The following is a 13,015-nucleotide window of genomic DNA, read 5'->3' on the forward strand; positions in this document are numbered from 1 at the left end:
GTGAACGTCGGACTTCCGGAGCCTAGGTGTGCTATGGACTATTTATATTTCCCCAGGTCTAGTGGAGAATAAGCGAAAAGCCGTGGCGTTGTTGTCGCCAAGGTGGTGGACGCAGTCTAACGTGAAGAGAAAAATATGGGGTTTGGTGGTAAAATTGGGCCTAGTAGGTGAAATCATTAAAAAAATATTATAAATGCTGTTATAAAATTGAGAGACTCTGTCAGCAAGCTTTTGAACTGTGACACCTAGATCTAACGATTCCGCTAAATCTTTACGAAGGACATGTTTACAAGTGGTGTTAAATATCACCAAATTATATTTCCATGTACTCTTAGTAAATTTGTAGATTTAGACATGGGAATTACCAGGGGGTCGATTTAGTGATCAAATGTTTACTTTTTTACATACATATATTCATATATATATATATATACATTACCAGGGGGTCGATTTAGTGATCAAATGTTTACTTTTTTACATACATACATTCATATATATATATATATATATATATATATATATATATATATATATATATATATACCTTACTTTTTTGCTATATATATTGTTTATATATTATATTAAAGATTTATCATTATCAGGGGTGGCTTTAGTCGACGGTTGGACCGCTCACATTATTTATCAATTTTTGAGTCCATAGAAATAGCTCTTGCAAAAGACAAATCATCAGCTTCCTAAAGTATGAATATTATTATTATTATTATTTTTTTAATAAAAAAACTGTTTATGTATGTTTGTTAATGCTTGCTTTTAAAGTATATTAAAAAGTTTAGCTATATAAAAAGAAAAAAAAAAACTACCATGGATAATCCATAACGAGCAAATTCGTTGTATCACTTTACTCTCTAAAATTAGATACTTTAAATAAACATTATCTACGGAAATGTAGGCATCCAGAGTGTTATCTCTGACTAAAATGTTTTTCTTTGATTTAGCAGCTAGAGTTTTGTAGTTTTTGTCCAGATAAGACATCTTCAAACTGTATAGAGTTTCTGAGGATGTAAGTTCAGAAATACCAATTATATATACAAATTAACGCAATATATGTTAAAGTATTTTCAAAAGTAATAAAAAATATACAATTTTTTATTAATAAATAATTTGAAATAATAAAGAGAAACACATTCTTTTCTCAAACACAAAGCTCCACTTGCAAATATGTCTTTCTAACTATACTATAAACATGTCATCTCATTATGTAACAATATGAATGAGTTAAAAACTAAAGAAGTTATAGGTTGTGACATAATGGGGAAATAACCATTTTTTTTTTAGTAATTTTGATTATAGGAGTGATTTCCGTAGTTTATATAAAGGCATGTTGACGTGTTTAGTTGCCACTTGCTCCTGAGTTACCAGCTTGACCACTGGACATGTGTTGTAAATTGTATTTTTTTTTCTGTTAGTGGTCGTGTGTCTTGGGGTACTCGGGAGAAGTGTGCCCGCTTTGGAGATCTTTGGGCTAAGTATATCTTTAGGCATTGTAGTATTTTATATAATGCATTAATTTGTAGATATAGCCTCAAATGATTTCCAGTCACTATGTTTAACCCTGATGTTCTGCATCCTGGAGTACTCCCAAATGTGACATATTTTATTAGCCTTGTCTCTGAGGGATTCAACCTGTATTGAATCATCAGATAGGCTTCACCGAACGGATGTCTATAGGTGGGATTCTCTGAAGCTTGTAGGCTCATAGGTTTCCCTGAAGCTTGTAGACTCATAGGTTTCCCTGAAGCTTGTGGGCTCATAGGTTTCCCTGAAGCTTGTAGGCTCATAGGTTTCCCTGAAGCTTGTAGGCTCATAGGTTTCCCTGAAACTTGTAGGCTCATAGGTTTCCCTGAAGCTTGTAGCTCATAGGTTTCCCTGAAGCTTGTAGGCTCATAGGTTTCCCTGAAGCTTGTAGGCTCATAGGTTTCCCTGAAGCTTGTAGCTCATAGGTTTCCCTGAAGCTTGTAGGCTCATAGGTTTACCTGAAGCTTGTAGGCTCATAGATTTCCCTGAAGCTTGTAGGCTCATAGGTTTCCCTGAAGCTTGTAGGCTCATAGGTTTCCCTGAAGCTTGTAGTACATCATGACCCTTTTATTTCTTTGTCTAAAAGTGTCTGTGTCAGCCTGAAGCCTGTAAACCCAGAGTAGCCAAAAGTGGTCGTGTTTTGACCTGAGGCCTGTGACCTTCAGTTGGCTGTGTAAGCCTGAAGTCTGTAACCCCAGAATTGTCAAAAGTGGTCATGTGTTGACCTGAAGCCTGTGACCTTCATTTTTTTTACACTAATGTGTATGACTAATATGACGATAGTGCATATATTATATGACTTGGGCGGTGTGCCATACTATTTTTTTTTTGAAAGTGTAACTTTTATTTTGTATTGCAAAGGCCAGTGAGTTGATGGCTAATAATTTCCATAGTTGTAACATATGACTAGAGCGGTGTATCATACTATTTTTTAATGTGTATCTTTTGTTTATTTTGTGTGGAGTAGGTCTGTGAGTCGATGGCCATTCATTTACACATTTATTTGACTTTTTTTATTTTTTAAATAAACAAACTTTGTATACATGTTTACCTGCGACTTTGTTAAAGTCTTGTGCTGTATACATTAGTTTAATTGTTTACCTAGAGGTTATACTTTATAACTTAGGCAGTACGAGTAGGGACCAATATGCCACTGGACTAACGTGCCAGCACACCTTTAACACTGATCTGTTGATCTAAAATGCCTAAATCTAGCTGTAATTTTGATTGAATATTTTTAGCTATACCCGCTAATAGTTAATGTGAACTGATCATATTGGTTCATGAATCCTCCTTAGGTCACATAGGTATATACCTCAAAATAAGCTGTTGTTGAAAAGCAATGATTATATGGAATTAGACGTTAGTGGAAACACAGCAACGAATCATGATTTGAAAAGGAAGAAAGTAATGGGACTCTATAATCAAATTACTAATTTAGATGAGTGGGGAGAGAGAGAGAAGTGGGTATCTCAAGAAAATTACCGTGATTGCTTTTTAAATAAATAATTTTTTTTTTTGTTTTAAGTTGAATTACCTGAATTCGAACTAGAGGGCTCTAACCTCCTCCAACCTGCTTAAGTCAACATACTAACCACTCTACCATGGAAGTACTTATGAAAATAAATTACTTTTATTATAAACTGTTAGTTATCAGCTTTATAGCAAAGTCTATTTCTTTCCCTTGTTCAATACCTAACAGAATATTTAATTACCAAAAGTTAATTATTTAATTGGTAAATTAAAAAAAAAAATCTTGTTTTCTCTGGTAAAAGAAATAATTTGAAAAAAATTCAGCTTAATACTAAAAGATTGGGTGTGAGAGAAATAACGTGTATTTTTTAATGCGACAGACAGACAAAGTGAGTTCATATAATATATGCAAAACTCTGCTAAGTCAATTAGCTGTCAAATATACAATGACCAAAAACAAATTTGATATTTTATCAGGGCTAGCAAAGAATGGACCAGGTAGCTCATAGTGTGTTCGCCTTAAAGGTAACCAAATAAAACGTACTGGATTTTAGGATATTTAATAGCGAAGTTTACGACTATTATTTGGATGAATTGGATTTGTTTTTTATTAACGATATCTTCCCTTTAGCATTAGTATAATTTTGAAAAAAAAAATGTGTATTTAAATATTACATAATTACTTTAAGCAAATTGTTGAACATGAGATCCCTCGGGGGGAGTGCAAGTTGGTGCACTTGCACTAACCTGGATTCTGAGTAGTTGAATTATAGCATTTTTTTTTTGCGCCAACAGATTAATTAAAATATAAGTAGCAACTGAACCAGTATTAGTGCTTCCAATGGTGACTGGAGTAAAGTTGTAGTAGACCAGCCTATACTTATTAGGAGTTGATGGCTGACCTTTCACGAAACTTAATATGTAGTGCTTCCACTAAAATAAAGTTAAAAAGGATAAGCTATTATTGTATTAAACTAGAATAGGCCAATCTGTAGTTCATGTCCGACATGTGCGTTTTATAATAAGCTTGCCATTCAATAGTCTATAGCACGTAAGTCGTGTTTTTATTTGCACATAATTTTAGTTATCATTGTATTGAGTAAAGGCCTAGAATGTGATAAAAGTGTTTTTTGTTTCTTAAAAGAAAAGATCTAGCCAGATGTATTTCGATTTGATATATGTGAAAGTTTCTTTGAACAAGATTGAAGATTGCTGTTATCTTGGTAAATGTATTTTGGTCTTGCGGAGTTGCGGTCAGTGGTAGCGCAGGATAAGCATAAAACACGTAAACTAGTTTACGAAAGAAGAGAGATAAGAAGTTCTTTATATGCCAACATCTGAGTCAAATGTTGTTTAGTATCGACGGAGCACTTGCAACAGCAAGAAACCAAAATATACGAGCAGCAGCATGAATTAATAGCGTTCTCGTGGTATTTCGTTGATAAAATGCATATATCTCAGGCACTCATCAAATGTGTTTAAGCAGATTCGTTGATGGCGATTGTACTCGAAAAGAATTCATTGATTTTGGCACTGTTTTTAAGGGAGATGCACTGTCTGTGTCTAACGTCATTGTCACGAATATATTTAGTGCATTTTAAACATGGACAAACTACTCGACAAAAGCTACGATGGCTACCCCGTGATGGGTAGCATTCAGAACTGTGTTAAGGCAAGAATTTGTGAAAAATACCCAAAAGCAGACTTTGTCCGTTGCGTTTCCCATAGACTTAAACTTGTTGTCATTGACCTAAATGACGTTTCATATATATGTAATGCTGTTCGTGTAATCAAGAAAAGTATATATTTCTTCCTTAAGTGTCCCAAGCCAGAACGTTGGTGCTAAATTGACCTCTTTTGTGTGAGAGAGAATGGACTGAGAAATACGAATTCATTATCGCTTTAAGTCACAACTTTGAGAAGATCTTTGACTGTTTGGCGTATTTTAAAAATAACGGCTGTAAGTGAAACCAGACGGACTGCAGATGTGTAATCAGTGCCTGCTCTCGTGTTTCTTATTTGTCTTATAATTGTCGTCAATTGCTCATTCGTTCTTAAACCAGTTTTCGTGATGTTTCAGTGTTTCCGTCTTAGCTTAAGTTGCCGCTAAAGAGCACATCGACAGTCACATTAATGACATAATCAAAAACCAACTTGACCATGCTGAGAAAATTTTCAGGGGTGGCGTCTTGAGTAAGGCGAGACTGCTGGCAGACACAATTTTTTGCAACCTTTTTTTAAGCTTTGGTATATCGGACTTAATTTGTAGAAGGATACAGAAGGATCCTAGCCTTAAAATCAAGATTCTATCGAAGGATATTCTGAAGGTACGGTGCTGAGCGGTAAGGTGCTTTGCTTCCGAACTGGGAATTTTGGGTTTGAATCCTGGTTAAGACTGGGATAAATCTAAACTAATAGATATACACAATTTAATAATCTAGCAACCTCTTTATATTTGTATTTGGAGCGAGTTGGCAGAATGGTTAAGCGATTGGCTTACAAACCTGGGGTTCTGCGTTCGAATCTTGTTGAAGACTGGACATTTTGAATTTGGTAAAGTTAAGGCGTTTTGAGTTGTGCTTCCACATTACACCCTGCTCGTTAACCGTCAAATGTCAGTGAAGACAGGGATTTTGAATTTAGGCATTTTTTGGGCGCCACTGAGTCCACCCAGCTTTAACGGGTTCATAAAATTAGTAAAGCGTTCGTCGCATTAAATGCTATTTAACCGTGGCACACAGAAACAAATGACCTTGACATCATCTGCCCTTTTGATCGCAAGGTCTGAAAGGGTGAAATTTACTCATTTATTATAGAAGAATTTTAAGATTTTAGCCATTACCTTTTCTATGTTATTTGAGAATGTTATTAAGTCTAGACAATACTTTAAAAACTATGCACACTGTATTTAGATAATATAAATTTTTCTTTAAATACATTTTACCTGGTTTCTGTGTAGACAAGCGAATCCATGGGTTAACATAAACGTTGTTAAGCTTAACAACTAAAATTTCTGTATTGAGTTCGGTACACGTCGTCTCGTCGTCATCATTTAAAATGGTTGTAACATCCTCTTGAGATTTGTTTTTTGTAGCCAGGTATTGAATTAAACCTTTAAAATAGTTGCAGGCTAATTAGATAAATGTAATCTAGTAGATATAAAAAAAAAGTTAGTAATCTAAAGCTCTCTCTAAATCATGGGCGCAGCCACGATTTTTTTTCGGGGGAGGGAACTTTTTCTCCCCCCAACGCCATATAAATAAATATATATATATATATATATATATATATATAAAAATAAATAAATAAGAAAAATATATATATATATATATATAAATAAATAAATAAGAAAAAAAATATATATATATATAAATAAATAAATAAGAAAAAAAAAATATATATAAATAAATAAGAAAAAAAAATATATATATAAATAAATAAATAAGAAAAAAAAATATATATATAAATAAATAAATAAGAAAAATATATATATATATATATAAATAAATAAATAAGAAAAAAAAATATATATATAAATAAATAAATAAGAAAAAAAAAATAAAAATATATATATATATATATAAATAAATAAATAAGAAAAAAAAAATATATATATATAAATAAATAAATAAGAAAAAAAAATATATATATATAAATAAATAAATAAGAAAAAAAATATATATATATATAAATAAATAAATAAGAAAAAAAAAATATATATATATATATAAATAAATAAATAAGAAAAAAAAAATATATATATAAATAAATAAATAAGAAAAAAAATAAATATATATATAAATAAATAAATAAGAAAAAAAAAATATATATATAAATAAATAAATAAGAAAAAAAAAATATATATAAATAAATAAATAAGAAAAATATATATATATATATAAATAAATAAATAAGAAAAAAAAATATATATATAAATAAATAAATAAGAAAAATATATATATATATATATAAATAAATAAATAAGAAAAAAAATATATATATAAATAAATAAATAAGAAAAAAAATATATATAAATAAATAAATAAGAAAAATATATATATATATATAAATAAATAAATAAGAAAAAAAAATATATATAAATAAATAAATAAGAAAAAAAATATATATATATATATATAAATAAATAAATAAGAAAAAAAAATATATATATAAATAAATAAATAAGAAAAAAAAATATATATATAAATAAATAAATAAGAAAAAAAAAATATATATATATAAATTAATAAATAAGAAAAAAAAAAATATATATATATAAATAAATAAATAAGAAAAAAAAATATATATATAAATAAATAAATAAGAAAAAAAATAAATATATATATAAATAAATAAATAAGAAAAAAAAAATATATATATAAATAAATAAATAAGAAAAAAAAATATATATAAATAAATAAATAAGAAAAAAAATATATATATATGTGTGTGTGTGTGTTTGTGTGTATGTGTACGTAATTAATCTTTAGTACATTCTAAGCCCTTCATTATTTCAGAAGACGTTTATTGTACTCTAGAATAGGTTATTCCTGGAGTTTGTGCAAAAGTTGTACACACTCTGTGAGCTTCCGCCACCTAGCACTATTTCCGGTAGTTAAAGCCAAAACAAAATGCATATTCTGAGATACCTACAGAACATTATTCTACTATTAAAAAGTTTAAGTTGAAAAACCTTATCAGCTATTCTTACTTACTTAGACATAGTTTCTCCCGCACCGTTCGGCGCATTGGGCGGCAATCTGTCTCCACAAAAATCTGTCACTGGCAATGTCTGAGGCCTGTTCCCACCTGGTGTCCACTGCTCTGAGGACCTTCATGAAAGAGTGGCGCCAAGTTGTACTAGGATGTCCCGGTATGCGATTTCCTTGTAATGGCCTTCATGTCATCGCAACTCTTAGTATGTGTAATTCATTTTGTCGGAGAACATGTTCCGCAAACCTCATGCGACGCTCTGTCACAACCTAACTAAGGGGTCGATTATCAGTTCCACATAGGAATTACTTGAGAGACCCGATCTCTATAACTGACTCATAAAATCCTCCTTAGCCATGTTTGTTGAGCCACATTTAGCGTTTTTTTTTTCAATTTCTGCACTTTATTAACTTAATGGAGCCCAGAAATGTAGAAATGTGTAACCTCTCTTCGATACGCCCGTGGAATCCAGTGAATGTAGTTTGCTTTAGATGTTATATCAAAAAGGGGGAGATTAAACTAAAAAATCTCTGGATTTTTTTTTTTAACAAATTAAAAAATCCCTTAGCTACGCTCATATAATTTTGTGACTGTAGTTTACTTTAGAATAATATTGAAGATAGGGGTTTTAATCCTCAAAATTATCAGTAGGAGGATTTTAAGCTTAAAACCATCTGAATGGGTTTTAAACTTCAAGTGCTATGTAGGAGGGGGTTCAAACTCAAAACCTTGTTGGCTACGCTCATAGAATTTTGAGTGTGTAATTTGCTTTTTTTAAAAATTGAATTGGTGCTTTTTAGCTTCAAACCCGCTGGAGGGGGGTTTTAAAGTCAAAACCATTTAAGGGGTTTTAAATCTAAAGCCCTATGGAGGAGGGTGGTTTAAACTCATAACAACTCTTAGCTAGGCTCATAGATTTTTGAGTGTGTAATTTCCTTTTTCTTATATTGAAGACGTGACTTTTAGCTTCAAACCCAGATGGATGGGGGTTTTAACTAGAAACCCCTTCTTGGCTTCACTCATAGAATCTGGAGATTGATGTATGCTTTAGTATTATATTGAAGATGACGTTTTATCGTACAAATATTTTCTAGGGGGTTTTAAAATCAAAATCTTATGCTCTTGGAATTTGGTGATATCGTTTTCATTTTTTTATTTGTTTTATTGAAGAGTGTGGTTTAACGGCAAAATCTCCTGATACAGGGTTTTAAACTTAAAACCCCCTTTGGCTGGTGATGGGTTAATATTAAAATTTCACCTAAAATAAACAAAACGAAAGCAAAAATTCAGTCACTAAATTTCGATTCTCCCCTTTTATTTCAAAACTTGATAAATGCAAACTAATAGATATCAAAAAGTTGATAATCTAAAGCTCTCTATAAAAATGTTAATGGGGCGAGGTGGCCGAATGGTTTTTCAATTGGCTTACGAACATAGGGTCCTGCTTTCGAATCTCGTTGAAGACTGACAATATTAATTTCGAGACATTAACTAACCCTTAAAGTGAGCTGTGTTACAATGATTACATACTAAATGGAATTTTAATTCTAATGTTTGAAGGCTAATCTATCACAAGCGCCTAAAGAGTTAAGGGCGCGCCTGAGTCCAAGAAACTCTAATGGGTACCTGACTATTTGGGGTAAGTAGAGGTGTTTGGTCTAGCGTATCGAAGGCTGCAGCATGGTCCAGCATGGAAATTATTGACATGTGGCCTATGTCGGAACAGTGAAGCAAGTCGTTTAGTACCCTGACCACTGCTGTCTCTGTGCTACGGCACTTCCTATATGCAGATTGAAATTCTTCCAAGAGAGAGTACGATTCAAAGTGAGAAAGAATTTGATTTGTGCTTACACGATGCACTTCAGAAGCTTTGACAGGAAGGGAAGATTTGATACCGGGCATAGTTTTTTTTTTTAGACATTCCGGGTCAAGACTGGATTTCGTTAAAAAAGGCCTGACGAGTGCATGCTTAAATTGCTGTGGTACAATGCCGAAAGTCAGTGAAGAGTTCACAATGTTAGTAATTGTGGGTTTAAGCTCATCTAAACATTCAAAAAGCAAGGAATTTGGTATTAGGATCAAGGTCACATGAATTTTTTCTTATTTTTAAAATAATACTCTTGACATAATCTTCAGATACACGTTGAAACTCGATAAAAAAGGAGAATTTTGAAAGATTGGAGAAAGGTCAAGCTGTGATGAGATGGATGGCATGTCATTTCTGATCTCTGAGTTAAAATACTGGAATAGATATATAGATAGATAGATAGATATATAGATAGATAGATAGATAGATAGATAGATAGATAGATAGATTGATTGATAAGATAGATAGATAGATAGATAGATAGCTTCAAAAGGTCTAAGAAATGTTTGCATGTAACACATTTAATTTACATCAAGGTCCTTTTAGTTTGCTTTGTGATCTGAGGTTTCGATATTTCTGATATTGAAAGTTTTAATCTCGATCACCTCCACATCCATCGTCTTGTGTGAGTTTTCTTTGGCTAAGATATAATAATCGTAATTTCTGAAGGATATTTCGAAAAAAAAAACACAATGTTTTGCACCGTTTCATTTTCTTTTATTTAGTCAATTGTCTGTAAATATATATTCTATAAAAATAAAAAAAAAAGAACTTACGATATTGACACTTATAACCAAACCAACCATCGTCACATTTATCTGGACATTCACCTTCGGGGTTACACGATCTTTGACAGCGACATTTATATTGACATTCAGAGCCAAACCAACCTTCTTCACATTTATTGGCTGTAAAAAGAAAATATTTCCAAAACGACACCTTATTAAAAGAGTTGCACCCATAATGTAGATGTAATTTAGATAAGATTTATGTAAAAAAACACACTAGATAATCAATTAATAGACTAATTGCAATATTAAATTTTAAAATAGTAGATTTGTTTCAGTATTTTATAGCATTGCAATATTGACATATTGACAATCTAGACTTTTGAAAGAAAAATCTACACTTTAAGTCTAGAAATTAAAATTATAGATCTTAATCTAGTCTAAATCATGGCTGTCTGGTAGTGCGGTTTGAGCAATGGACTGTCGTTTGGATTCATCGATGGTCCGAGGTTCAAATCCTGCCCGCTTCCATCCCCCTTCTTCCTGTGGGAGGTTTGGACTAAAACTCCGAAAGAACAGTCGAAATATGTAAAACAACAAACATTCTAAACTAGACCATGAAATTCTATATCGAGATTCTACAATGATTTTAATTAGAACTTAAATCTTAATCTAATTTAAAAATCTAGCTCTAGTGTAAAAAAAATCTAGATCTAGTATAAAAAATCTAGATTAGATCTAAATCTAGCTATTATGTCTTTTTAAAAAGCGAGTCACATTACGAGGTTTAATAAACATCACTATACCGAGTTGTTTTAGCATTTCATTTAAAGAATTTATTCCATATGACGTCAACGGAAAAAAAATCCACTACGACACACGGCTTAGTTAGACTAAAAAATATCATCTATACGAGCAGCTTGTTGAGGATTTATAAACATTGGTGAACTGAGTGAGATCTTCAAGCATTTCATTTAAAGAATTAACTCCATATGACGTCAAAGAAAAAAATTCCATTACGTCACACGTCCTAGTTAGACTAAAAATGTCTTCTATACGAGCAGCTTCTCGAGGGTTCATAGACATTGGTGCACATAGTGAGTTCTTTTAGCATTTCATTTGATGGGCTAGTTAGACTAAAAATGTATTTAACATATATATAAAAGGATTAAAGACGCTTTTTTGCTTTGTCTGTCAGTCTGTCTGTCCGTCATGTTAATAGCGAGAAAAAAAAAGACTAAAAGCTATTGAAGATCTGATTAAAATTAAATTTTTCCCTTCCAAAACATCGCATGAGTTTTAAGTTTCTATAATAGATTGTTCCTGATATGTATATATTTATAGGGAGAGAAAATAAGAATTCCAGATTAATCAAATACCGTTAATTAAATTTGTGGGATGGTCTGTTATGAAAATTAGATGTACCCTAGCCTTATGGAGTGATTTTCAAACCGTACTTTGGTGTATGGAAGTTGTTTTCCTTAAAAATCTGAACATTATATTAACGATAATTAGATTTTCTAACGTTTTAGCTAGAAACTTAAATGTAATGTAAGAGAGAAGTGTGATTTTACATAAATAGATTTAAATTATTTTTTTAATAAAAAATCCGGAACAACAATTTTTCGTAAATTAGAAAATTATTTGTTTTATTTATTAGAAGAAGGCTTTCAAACATTTATTAGCGTTATTAGAATTCTCATATAAAATTCGGATCATTTTTGGCGACGATTTGTAAGAAAATTAAGGTAATGTAGGTCGATTTCTTTTTCGAAACAAAATCCGGAACATTCTTTACCGATTAAACAACTTTTATTATGTTTCGGCAAGAAAATTAACTGTAAAATAAGTCTAAAAATTTATTTTCAGTAATCGTTTCTAGTAAATTACTTTCTTCTTCTAAAATCCAGAACAACCTATTGTCGATAATTTTTGAAAAAAATAAAGTCATTTGACATAAATTTGTTTTAAGTTAAAAATTCGGAACAATTGATATTGATAAATAAACTGTAGTGACGTAGTGTCAAAGAGAACAAGTGTAATATTAGTCAATTAACCGATTTCAAACAATCATTTGACATAATTTATTTTTTATAAAACGATATCCGGAACAACTTTATAGTTAATGAAATATAAATCAGTATAAATATTTTTATTTAGCATTTATATGCTATTTACATTAAAAAACGGAACAATGTATTAAAGATCATGTGATTCTTGAAACGTTTAAGCATGGAAATAAAATCTAATATAAGTTAGAAGAGCAAACATATATTCGCTGGCATTGATTTTGTTTTTCATAAAACATCCGGAACAATCTATTATAGATACTTAAAACTATTGCAATATTCCTGAATGAAAAATTAAAGGTTCAATCAGATTTACAATAGCCTTTAGTGTTATTTGTTACTCTAATCATCACGGACAGACCGGCCAACAGACAAAATGCACAAAAATAAGCTTCTTTTATTCGGATGGAGACACTTAACAAAAAATAAATAAATCTGATTTTTTAAAAAAAGTTTAAGGAAGGCTTTAGCACCTAGACAAGTTGCGAAGTTTACGCTATTGAACGAAAGTCGCTGCATAAAAAGTCCATTTTAAAAAAATGTGCATGATATTTACATACAAAGTGCATTATTAGCCTTTATAAACAAACAGAAATGTTTTATTTTAATTTTAACAGCTAGTAGACCAG

At 30.9% G+C, this 13,015-nt stretch overlaps 1 protein-coding gene and 1 long non-coding RNA gene across 2 annotated transcripts in view; both read right to left on the reverse strand.

The window, feature by feature from the left end:
• The window catches only part of LOC106052305 (uncharacterized), a 233,101-nt gene that overhangs the window by 140,968 nt on the left and 79,118 nt on the right, over positions 1-13,015 (reverse strand). The window lies entirely within an intron of this gene.
• On the reverse strand, positions 890-6,017 carry LOC129926197 (uncharacterized). Its single transcript, XR_008777847.1, has 2 exons — positions 5,954-6,017; positions 890-1,013 (listed from the first exon to the last, which is right to left on the reverse strand). It is a non-coding gene; the product is annotated as an uncharacterized LOC129926197 (long non-coding RNA).

Source organism: Biomphalaria glabrata, chromosome 5 (assembly GCF_947242115.1).
Source record: "Biomphalaria glabrata chromosome 5, xgBioGlab47.1, whole genome shotgun sequence".
NCBI lineage: Eukaryota > Metazoa > Mollusca > Gastropoda > Planorbidae > Biomphalaria > Biomphalaria glabrata.